This window comes from Mastomys coucha, chromosome X (assembly GCF_008632895.1).
Source record: "Mastomys coucha isolate ucsf_1 chromosome X, UCSF_Mcou_1, whole genome shotgun sequence".
In the NCBI taxonomy this organism is placed as follows: domain Eukaryota; kingdom Metazoa; phylum Chordata; class Mammalia; order Rodentia; family Muridae; genus Mastomys; species Mastomys coucha.
Window position 1 is genome coordinate 47,720,760 of NC_045030.1, and position 11,545 is coordinate 47,732,304.

The 11,545-nt window shown below is 35.7% G+C and overlaps 1 protein-coding gene across 7 annotated transcripts in view; it reads right to left on the bottom strand.

The window, feature by feature from the left end:
• Positions 1 to 11,545, bottom strand: part of Tenm1 (teneurin transmembrane protein 1) — an 803,700-nt gene that overhangs the window by 581,092 nt on the left and 211,063 nt on the right. Inside the window, exon 1 of one of the 7 annotated variants that reach the window (XM_031355220.1) lies at positions 1,714 to 1,778. The exons of the other annotated variants lie outside the window; for them this stretch is intronic. The gene's annotated coding sequence lies outside the window, so the exon portion shown is untranslated. Of the gene's footprint in view, positions 1 to 1,713; positions 1,779 to 11,545 lie in introns of those variants that run through there. 7 annotated transcript variants of the gene reach the window in all.

Below are 11,545 nucleotides of genomic sequence, written 5' to 3' on the forward strand. Positions count from 1 at the left end.
AATATCTAAAAGAAAAAAAAAGATTATTTCAAATAAATTAATATATAAGTAAAAAAAAAAAATGAAGTATTTGGCTTTCTTTCTTTTGAATTTCTTTTCTTCATGACCTTAAGACCTTCCAGTATGTGAAAAGGAAATATTAAGGTATGCAACTACTTTGGTCAGGCCTGGCACAATGTTATCATGGTGAATATATCTGAACTGTTCACACAAACCTTTCTGTGAATCTTGGTCAGGGTGACATTTCTCCTCTTAGTAAACAAGTAAAATGGAATTGTTACTCATATATAACACCTAAAATTTATGTTAAAAAAACTGAAAGGACTCTTAACTATTTCAAGCATAGATGGCTTTTACCTGGTCATACTAAACCCTCTTGGAGGCAATTTCTTATGACAAGAATAAGAAAACAAGGTGCTCAACAACCTTAGAAAAAATTATTTTCAGCTTTGATGGTTTGTTTAGTTTAGTTTAGTTTTTTTTTTTAACTAGAGCATTAATGTAGGCCTTTATTGGTGGTGTATCCAATATAACAAATGGCCTGCTGTGGGCTTAGTATACAATACTGATCTAACACTCTTTCAGTGAATCTTTTCCCTAGCTCTATATATATTCCTTAGAAAATCAGGGTTTTGAGAGGCTTAACATTTTTTAGTTTCTGCTATAATTTGCTTCATTTTTAGCACAAAACATTTTCAGTATGCGAAAAATAAACCCTTAATAATCTATAAGAAAAATACTAATAATCAGCTTGAGAAATTCTGTACTGTTTGCAGAAGACAAAATTTCTTAGGTTTATCAAATTAAAAATAAATCATGTGGCTTTCCACTTTAATGATAGATTATAATTACATTTTTATGAATTAATTTTAATTAAGAAATACAAAACATGGAGAAAGACTAAATGTATTAAAATTCTCATCTCATCACTAAAAGAACTGAAAAATAGAAAAAAAATCATTGGGTCAAAATAAAGTAATAGTTCTAGGTTATTGATAGTCAATTAAATCATGCCACAACATAAAGTAGGGACAAAGAAAAGCATATAGAGACAGGCTAACTCCCTTTCTAGGAGACTAGCAGTCTAGGAGACTAGGCCTAAGAACTTGGGAAGTCCAGGCAAGCCAGTTATAAAATCCCAGGCTTCAGGCATTGTCAGAAACTAGAAAGTGCCCAGGCATCTAGCTTGAAGCAAGGACAATGGGTGAGCAAGTTTCCAGACCTCACTGGTAACAGGCTTCATCCCCCATTCCCCGGAAATGGAATGTTTCTAGAGATGGAGTATAAAATACAGGCCATCTATCCCAGAATCCCCTAATGTGCTTTAACTCAAGGCTGCAAGCTCATTTGATTCTCTGTCTGTCTGTCTGTCATAGTCATTATCTGACATTATCATTCATTTGTCCTGATACATTCACCTTTCTTCAAAATTTCAGATTCCAATTCTCCATTCTCATCCCCAGCCCAAGACCAGTAGCAGATGACTTTTACATAGCTGTCTTCCCTCTCTTCCTCCATTCCCTGTGGAGTCTATAGATCTTAGCAGACATACCTTCTTCCTTCCTGTGTAAACTCTCAACACCCTGTCCTTCTAGCCCAGCTCCATTCCTGCCTGTCAGCTCCCAATACCTAAAACCAAATTCTACCAGGGAACCTCAGTGACTACAGCTGGCAGGGACTCAGAAGTCCTCCCTGCAAGCAACCCACACTCACCAAATGCTCCTAATATCCACAGAGGGTTACAGAAACCAAGGGCCAGAAAATCCACCCAACCAAGACAAGACCAGATAACAGCACCTAGAATGACAAATTATATCCAACTCAGAAACCTAGATGACAACATAAAATCCACTTTAGTGGACAGCCTGGTTCCACTAGAGTCCAGCAACCCAATACAAATGAAAATTAGTAAAACTGCCCTGAAATATGCAATATAGCTGAAGCAAAAGAAAAGAATTTCCAAATTAGGAATATGCTCAAGGATCTTAAAGAAGATTTGAAAAATTCTATCAATGAAATTTGGAAAACCAAAACAAACAAACAAAACAACAAGTAGAGTAAATAAAAATGATTAAAATAGGGAGGTGTAAATAGGATGAATAAAGACAAAATTGAGGGAAAACTGGAAATTAAAAACTTAGAAATTTATCAGGAATATCAGAGGCAAGATTTACCAAGGAAATACAAGAGATGAAAGAGAATATCAGACAGTGAAGACAAAATAGAAGAAATAGATATATCGTTTATAGAAAAAAATATATCCAAGCAAAAAACATGTAGGAAATTTGGGTGTGGTGGTTTGAATATGCTTCCCCCTAGGGAGTGGCACTATTAGAAATTGTGGCCCTCTTGGGGTGAGTGTGGCTTTGCTGAAGTAGGTGTGTCACTGTGTGTGGGCTTTTTGCTGAGGGGAAACCAGCAAGAGGGATAACATTTAAAATGTAAATAAATAAAATAACCAATAAAAAAAAGACCCCCATCCTAGCTGCCTGGAAACCAGCCTTCTTTGGAAGCCTTCAGATGAAGATGTAAAACTCTCAGCTTCTCCTGCACTATGCCTGCCTGGATGCTGCCATGCTCCCACCTTGATGATAATGGACTGAACCTCTGAACCTGCAAGTCAGCCCCAATTAAATGCTGTCCTTACAAGAATTGCCTTGGTCATGGTGTCTGTTCACAGCAGTAAAACCCTAACTAAAGTTGAAGTTGGTACCAAGGTCTGGGGTATTGCTGTGATAGGCCTGACCATGCTTTTGTTTGGAAGAATGTAGATTTGGGGATTTTGAATTTGGAAAGCAGTGGAATGCTTTAAGTGAGGCTTAATAGGCTATCCTAGTAGGAATATAGAAGACTTTGTTACAGAGAGTGATTTGAATTTGGTGGACCTGGCTCAAGAGGTTTCAGTGAAGTATTTCAATATGTGGCCTAGAGACTGTTTTTTTGTGGTATTTTGGTGAAGAATGTGGCTACTTTTTACCCTTGTCTGAAGAGTCTGCCTGAGGCTAAAGTGAAGAGACTTAGATTGACAAAGAAAGTATCAGAAACACCCATCATATCATGGATTTTATTCTCTGGTTAAGTCTCAAGAAGAGCATTTTAAACAAGTGTAGCAAGCTTAGAAAGAAAAAAATATAAAATATATGGCTTAAATATTAAAGGGGCACCAGGAAGTAGAACAGAGCAGAATCCTATGTTCTAGGAGATAACAGATTAAGGGAACAGGACTTTGGGGCAAGATCCTACCCTGCTAAATTTAGATCCAGTCATGGTAGGTAGTACAAGCCTTCAATCCCAGGAGGCAAAGACAAGCAGTTCTCTGAGGTCAAGGCCAGCCTAGAGCAGAGCAGGTTCTAGGTGAAGTAAAACTTCAGTCTAACCATGGCGGCACACAACTTTAATCTTAATATTCAGTAAAGGGAGACACGTATGAGTTCAAGGTCAATCTATAGAGCAAGTTTGAAGACAGTGAAGCTTAGGCAGTGAAGGACTTGGAAAACAAAAAGCTGATGATAATGTAATAAAACAAGGAGGGAGGTGTTCCAGCCTCAGCAAGCAGCAGAACTCCACAGCTTCGGCCATGTGGTTCTTCTTTAGAGTCAAGAATAGAAAAGACTACTGGGACAACTGATGCTCATTAGCTGGAACTAAGAAATTAGTGGTGAGTAAAAAGAGACCAGTATGACTGAGTGATGTCTTTTAGGACGTGTTTTCTGAGAGCATAGAGAAGTTATGTTCCAGAGATAGCCAAGGTTGTACCTTGTTCTGTAACTGTACTTGGTAATGTGTAAGAGTCACCCAGGTGGTACTGGTTTTGACAGCACGAAGGGGTCATGAGGAGCAGCTGAGGCTCGGCACAGTGAGAGGCCATGGAAGGCCATTGGTGAAGGTACAACCTCAGTTGCAGTTGATGGCCCAGGACTGAAGGGCTCATGCAAAGGAGCTGAGGCTGGGCACTATGATGAAAGCCTGAGAGGCTATTGGTGAAGCCTAATTGAAGTGGAAGACCGCAATGTATTCGAGATGCCAGTACCATGGGATGATCACTAGAAACAGCAGTGGCAGTGGAGTGGATCAACCTGAGTTTATAGTGCTATAGAGGGCATAGCTGGAGAAGTGACATGAGCCCTTTGGAGGAGCCCAGAAGATCATGTGTGGATCCCAGACATTGGAACAAGAAGCTGTAGTGTTGAAGATGCCTTGGAGACCCCAAGATTTTTGAGATGCCAGAGCCATGGGCTATCTGCTGAGGAAAGATGCTAACAGGGAGTGGAACCAGCCCAGGATAAAGCAATTTTTTGCTGTCAACAAAGATGAAAAAGGAGTTGGAGATCTACAATACACCCATAAATCTAAGGCTCAGGGAACATTGCTGAAGAGGGGTAAGAAAGATTACAAGAGCCAGAAGACTAAGATGCCTACTGCAACATTCTGTATTTTATAAATTGGAGGGAAGATGTACTCATGAAATCTCAACAGGGTTGCCTAAAGAGGCTCAGACAAGGACAACAGCAGTTCAATGAAGATGAGGTAAACAGCATGAGGTACCACCCATAAAAGAAGTGCCACTTGCAATTACCATCTTCTGAGAGGGGTAATCAGTCTGCTCAAGGGATGAGTTCCCTGGTAGGTGATCCAATTCATGTGGTCAGTTCTAAATTCAAACACATATGAGCAATGCTAAATGAGCTCATTAGGTTATTTATAAATGTACACACACACACACACACACACACACACACACACACACCCCAATAGTAATTAAAGAAGCCATGAATTTCAGAAGAGGTGGGCACATAATCACAGGAGGAGTTGAAGAAAGGAGAGGGAGGGGGAATGGATGTAAATATAGTACTTTTGTTTTAAATCCTCAAATAATGTCAAATCTCTCTTCAATTTTATCCTGATCTAATGTTTTTTAAAGGAAACCAAAAAATCCAGAGTAGCCAAACAATATTTAGAAGAAGCAATGCTAAAACAATGGTACTGATTTTGAAACTTATTAAAAATGATACCAGTTGAAGAAATATGAAATTAATATGGTAATCAATAAGTTTCTCAATTCAAATTGAAACAGATTCTAAGATCTTTCACAGGAAAAATGTGTAAGCTCCACGAACTAACTTGAGGATACATGAAACATTTATGTGTTAATGTTTCCTGTTCCTACTCTTCCTTTCACAGCTTCTGAGGCATAGATTGTGCTTACCAAATACTTGTTGAATAAATGTCCATCTTAAGCAATCCCACTATGTCAGTCAATCATTTGTCAGCTCTCTCTATATTTTGTGACAAATAACATCATGTACTAACTTCAAATTGTTTCATTGACCTAAAAAGTATATCATTTATGTGGCCTGTGAACATACCTCAGAAAGGTGAGCTTACTGAAACATTTAAAATATCAATAATATATTTATTGTAGCTGTCTAAAGAAAGAATTGACCAAAACGGATTTCACTGTAGTAAGTTAAATTTAGTTCTGCATGATATACAGGTATAAAATGAAATATTTCCAATCCTTTCATGAGATGCCAGATTATTTTCTCCATTTGTCAGCCACAAGAGAAAAATTATATTTAATATAGTACATTGTAGGCATCTCAAATAAAAGTTTTATATATGTAGATTCTGGATACATTTTATCTGCAAAACAACGTTAATTCAAATCCTAGCTAATTAATCTAATTTCACAGTAGCATGCATCTTATGAAGCTTAACCCAAGAGGGCTTGAGTTTTTACTCTAAAGAATCAACAAATCTAATACAAAGCTAAGGAGAGATCACAACTGATATAACACAGGGAGTCTCTTGAGATTTCCATATTAGCACCTTTCCCCATACCACATCCCAGATTAGCACTTTCTTACCCTCAAGATTCATTTTCTTTTGCCTGAAGGAATTACATCTACAATTGCTCCATTAAAATGCAAATAAGTTATGTAGGTGTGATGACACATTAACATACAGTAATTATTTACTGCTATCATCCTATATCAAGATTAATTTATCAATTGTCCAGCAGAAATAAGGCCTGGAGGGTGTCTAATATAGCAAAATACAATTTATGGTGGCAGTGGCTAGGGATGAGCTCACACATTTATGACTAGATGACACATGGTGACTTGGGGCTTGCAGTAGCCACTACTCCTTCAACCAGCAGCAAACTCCCTGAGTATCTGAGTGTCTTTAATATAGCAGGCACTATGTTAGTTATGAAGAATAAAGGCAAACAAATTAAGTTTTAACGTTTCTTCTAGAGATAGAGAAATTTTAGATAATGCTCACAAACACACACACACACACACACACACACAGAGACAGAGACAGAGAGACTGAGAGACAGAGAAAGATAGACAGAGAGAGACAGAGAAAGAAACAGAGAGACAGAGAGAGACAGAGAGAGCTCAGAATCACATAACTCAGATTTCCTGCCTATAAAATGAAAAAAAAAACCATGAATTACCCTTTCCACAGAATTCATAAGTACTAAACATAAACATGCATGTACAGTGTCATACATTGCTTTATAACAAATTTATTACAGAACTAGGTCTGATATTGACTCTCAGAATAAATACTGCTTCTGACTTTGTTTTATGCATGTATAACCTGTATATTAGGTTTTTAGTTACTGGTTACTTTCCTGAGAAGAATTATATCCTTTATTTTGTACTGCCAAGACCTTCTGTTTTCACGGCTTCTAAATTTTGGCCACTTTTCCTGTGAGCTGTGCCATGGTTTGGATACAAAATGTCTCTCATACCATATCAAAATGTTTTCCCTGGCTAGTAGATCTATTGAAAGGTGATTGCATCATGAGGTTAACCCCATTTACTAAAGAATTAAGAGTCAAAAGGTCTACCCCTTAGTTGGTGGAAGGTCATTGCCAAGGAAGTAAAATTTTGAAAGGTTTACCTTGTACCCAACCTCTGTGGTTCCTGGCTAGTTTGAGGGTTTGGTTTGGTTTTATTGTTTTTGTTTGTTTTCTTTCCTGACATGTGGCTTTTAAATTCTGTTTCTGCCTTGCCAGCAAGCAATGGAGCCAGAGTATTATTGAAACTATGAATCAAAATAAATCTTTCCTCTTTTCCCTATGATTTTCTTGGAGATTTTGTCAAAGTAATGGGAAGGTGACTAACATATGAGTCTCTTCTCCTGGCTATGTTCTAGTCATATTGTGTAGGCTAGGAAGTTTGGCCCAGTGATACAAATAGAACAAACAATATTTGACTAATCTTCTGTTTATGCCCATTTATGCTGTAATGTTTGGTACCAAATAATACTCATATTGCATAGGAATCTCTTATTACATAAATCATGGAAATACCAATTCATCTACCTCAATTTGAAAGAACTTCATGAAAAATATATTTGGCTTTAGGCCTTGCTTTTATATATTCATGCATAACAAGCTGTAAAGAAAAAGAATGAACTAGTATTTCATTAAGATTAATTATGGGTATGATTTGCTTGAAATTTTCACCTTTTTCTTGAGGTTGTCAATAATTCACTCAGTTGCCATAGTCCATGGACTGAGAAGCCTCATTTTTCATGTTTATTACAAAAGTAATGTTCAGATATTTTTAACCCTTTATCATCCTTATGAATATTGAAATTCGGAAAATCATTTTATTCAAAACAACATGTTATTTTAAACCTAAAAAGGTCAGCAATGAGAGGATATTATGGGATGATTGAAAGAATACTTACATATGTGTATTTATTTAAGAAAGGAATGTAGACAAAACATGTGCTAATTGAAGATGAGAGAAAGCTATTTTCGAAAAATACTGGTTAGCCAGGCCAAAGACAAATAAAAATTAATATAGTGAGCCTACAAATTTAAGACCAAATATGGTCAAAATATTAAAAACTTAGAGTAAACAGAGTAGACTATATTATACTATTTTATTACCTAGTTTTATTTCTGTATGTTCACTAGTCATGGTTGATGCCTCAAGACAACATGAGTGGCAATATCCATGGTGGAAACAGGAGAGAAGATCCCCCTAAAGTAACTTCTATTTGGGAAGCAAGTACCTTCTGCAGCAGTGCAGCATTTACGTTATATATGGAGAGTTATAGGGGATTATATATAAATATATATGTACAGTTATATATATTTTTTAGTCTACTGTGCCAGTTAATCTTAGTGACTTAATTTAATAACTCATGATACAATCAATTATTTATGTAACTGATCATTTCATCTAATTGACCAAATTATTTGGCAGGTTTGTATTGACATGGTTTAAAGATTGCCATATTTGAGAACTGAGGTTCAATGGTAATAGTTACAACTGAGACTCCACATGGCCCAAAGGAAACATACTCTATGGCCTTTTTTTTCATATAAAGTTCTCAATTTCCCAATAGAAGGTAATTTTCTGATTCATCACCATTATTAATAATAGTACCAATCAAATACAACAAAAAAGATCACATCTACATAGTCCTGCTGCATCCTGAACCCACCAAAACAAATCTTTTTGTGGTCTTCTATATTTCAAGTTATGACAGATTATCCACCTATTTCAGCCTCAAATGCATGAGGTACTACTTACAGTTCCAGCCTACATTACTACCCCTAGATCTAATCTAAGCTCTTCTAATTTACATCTTTCCTCTTGAATCTTCCACTTCTTTATTATCACTGTCCTATATCCCAGTAACTCTGCTACCCTCCTGGCCCACTTCTTGTCTTCTTTCTGATTCCTACCCTTTTTCTCCAGGTACTTTCGGTTTGACTCTTCACAGTGTTGTCAGAGGGATCTTTCCTGGTTGCAATTCTTCATACTTTATTTCCCTGACCAAATATTTTCAAAGGCATCCTATTAAACCTATTATAAGGTCACCATAAAAATAAATCTCTAATATGACCTAAAAGTCCTATACTACTGTGTAAGTACTATTTTCCTGTGAAAAATACCTAACAAAGCAAATTAAGGACAACACAGTATATTTTGGGTCATAGTTTGAAAGTGAGATGTTACTGAGGTAGATACTTTAGATACGTGTTTATATCATATCAGCACTCAGGAAGCAGAGTGATGCATTCCATCACTTTTGTTTTTTACCACTTTCACCTGCTTTTTGTCTTTAAGAAGTTTAGCATGTTTTTTAATACCACAGGCATTTTGTATGCTTTTCCTATCTCTGGAATGTTGTGATCCCTCTTTTCTTAAGTGTGGCTACAGAGCTAGTAAATTCTTCTTTCCCAGAGAAATGTATTCTGACCTCTCTGTATTGAACAAATTCTGCTATTACATATTTACATATAATACTGCATCTCTCCCTGTTCATGCTCATCACAGTGAAACACTGCCATTATGCATACATCCCTGTTTGTCACAAGACTACGTTCCATTAGGTCAAGTACCCACATATTTGATTTTATACTGCTTCCAATTCTCAGTCCTATGCCTTACCTATATGTCAACAATATAATGATTTAATAAATGAATAGATAGATTTTCAGAGGCTGACATAGCTGGCATTCATGTTTTCGGAGTCCAGTACAGAACTCTCCATGGCACAATGCTGCTTCTATTTAGGCAAACAGCACAAGATTAGAACATGTAGCAGTTTGGGACTTACAAATGAACCTTCTACCGTCTGCCAGTTGCTATACATGCACAGGACATTTTCATCAAAGAAAATGGATGAATGCATCAGTAGCCAAGTTTCACTATTAAGACAATAAATCATATATATTAAAGAAGCCACACATAAAGGGTTGGCATAATCACAGTAGTATGCATGTCAATTTTCAAGAGAAGCACATTTGAACATTACTATGAAAGAAAAAATAAATCATAGTGTTGCATGCATTTTTAAAGTCCTTTAGAAAAAAATGTCAGTTTGCTGAGTTGAATTTCAGGATTTAATTTTTAAAAAATATGTAATGTTTCTAGAGACCTATCAGAAATATCTATCTACAGGCAAAATTGTTACTTGTTTTTGATGAATGAAATAACCATAAAGAGTCCTTTTCTTCCTTGAATAAACTTAAGATTAGATATGTTCATTTTTATACTTTAGAAGCTAAGTGTAATAATAAGAAATATGGAATGCTTTTTCTGGAAGAGCTACTTCTAGAAGGTTTTTATTTTAAACTAGAAAGTGGGATTTTAATGGTGAAATCTGAGAATTTTGCATAGTATTTAGAAAATGCAAGTTATAATCCTGAAGTGCTATAATCATCAAATAGCTGCTGGCATCTCTCAAAGTCTTTAATCCTTCTTCATATTAACTGTCTGACCTAGCTTTTGTCAAAATACTCTTAAGTCCTTGAATGTTCTCAAGGCCTAAAACTACGATTTCTTGAAGTTGTTGTGTGCTAGAAACAACCACACAGACATTGTTGGGATCCAAGTAAATCATCGGAAAGCATGTGTCTAATACAGCACTCCCAAAATAGATACTTTCTAGAGTTGAAAGTGCAATTTTATTTTCTGAATTTATGATTAGAAATCCAACAACCATTTCCAAACTGATTTTATATCAAATCACAAAGGGATTTACTGATTTTAGTACAGCTAAAAGGCAAATAAGCCAACACATACTTTTTTCTCTCTTAGAATAATATAATTCTAATTTCAAAGGAAATTCAAATTTATATGTCATCTATATTAACTTAGATAGGTAATAAGTTTGTCATCATTGAGAAAATAATATCAAAAACATAGCAGGCTAAACAATCCTTTCATTAAAGATCAGTAACTTCTCTTTATAAGCTTAAACCACTATGCTGAGCACCACACAGGATGCATTTATACAACAGGATGTAGTATTTGTCCATTTTATTATGGAAACCTGTTGGAATGATCTAGCTAAGGTAAACATTTACCAACTTGCACCAGAATCAAAGAAGGTTTTAAAAAATAAGTAGAGAGGTCAGCTTGACTAAAGTACAAGAAATAAGGTTAATGAGAAAGAAGAATACATCTGATTTATGAAGCTACTATCATATATAGAAAATGTGATCTGGATGTTATGAAATGATATGGCAAATTTGGGATAGTTTATAAAAGGCATAAATGGTAGAAAACTGTTGCAATTTAAGCCTCTGATGATTGAAACTGAAACTCATCAAAAACACAACTTCAGTTGAGACTGCCATTTGTCTATGATCTCCCACAAGAACCTCTAATTTCAACTCTAGAAAATGAATGAGCTGAATAAAGGATCAAAATATGGTAAGCATACTTAATTAAAGGAAGAGGGCCTTTTAATTTTAGGCTGTGACAATGCGATGTTCAATTACAGAAATGAAATCCAATGGTGACAAGAGAAACCCCACAGGACACTGAAACTCAGGTTAAATAAGGTTTCTCTTAAATCTCATGTTACAGTAAAATGTCAGGTGTCAAAAAATATGGATGTACTTGGCAATTTGTTTGTTTTATTACTTTTGTGTAAAGAAAAAATCTCAAGGCAGAACATTATTTTGGAGAGATGAAAGCTCTAAGTTTAATGTGCTTTAGTCCTACTGGGTTGCTCTTCATAAATGTTGGCATTAATTTAGGTCAAGTGAATGATAAGA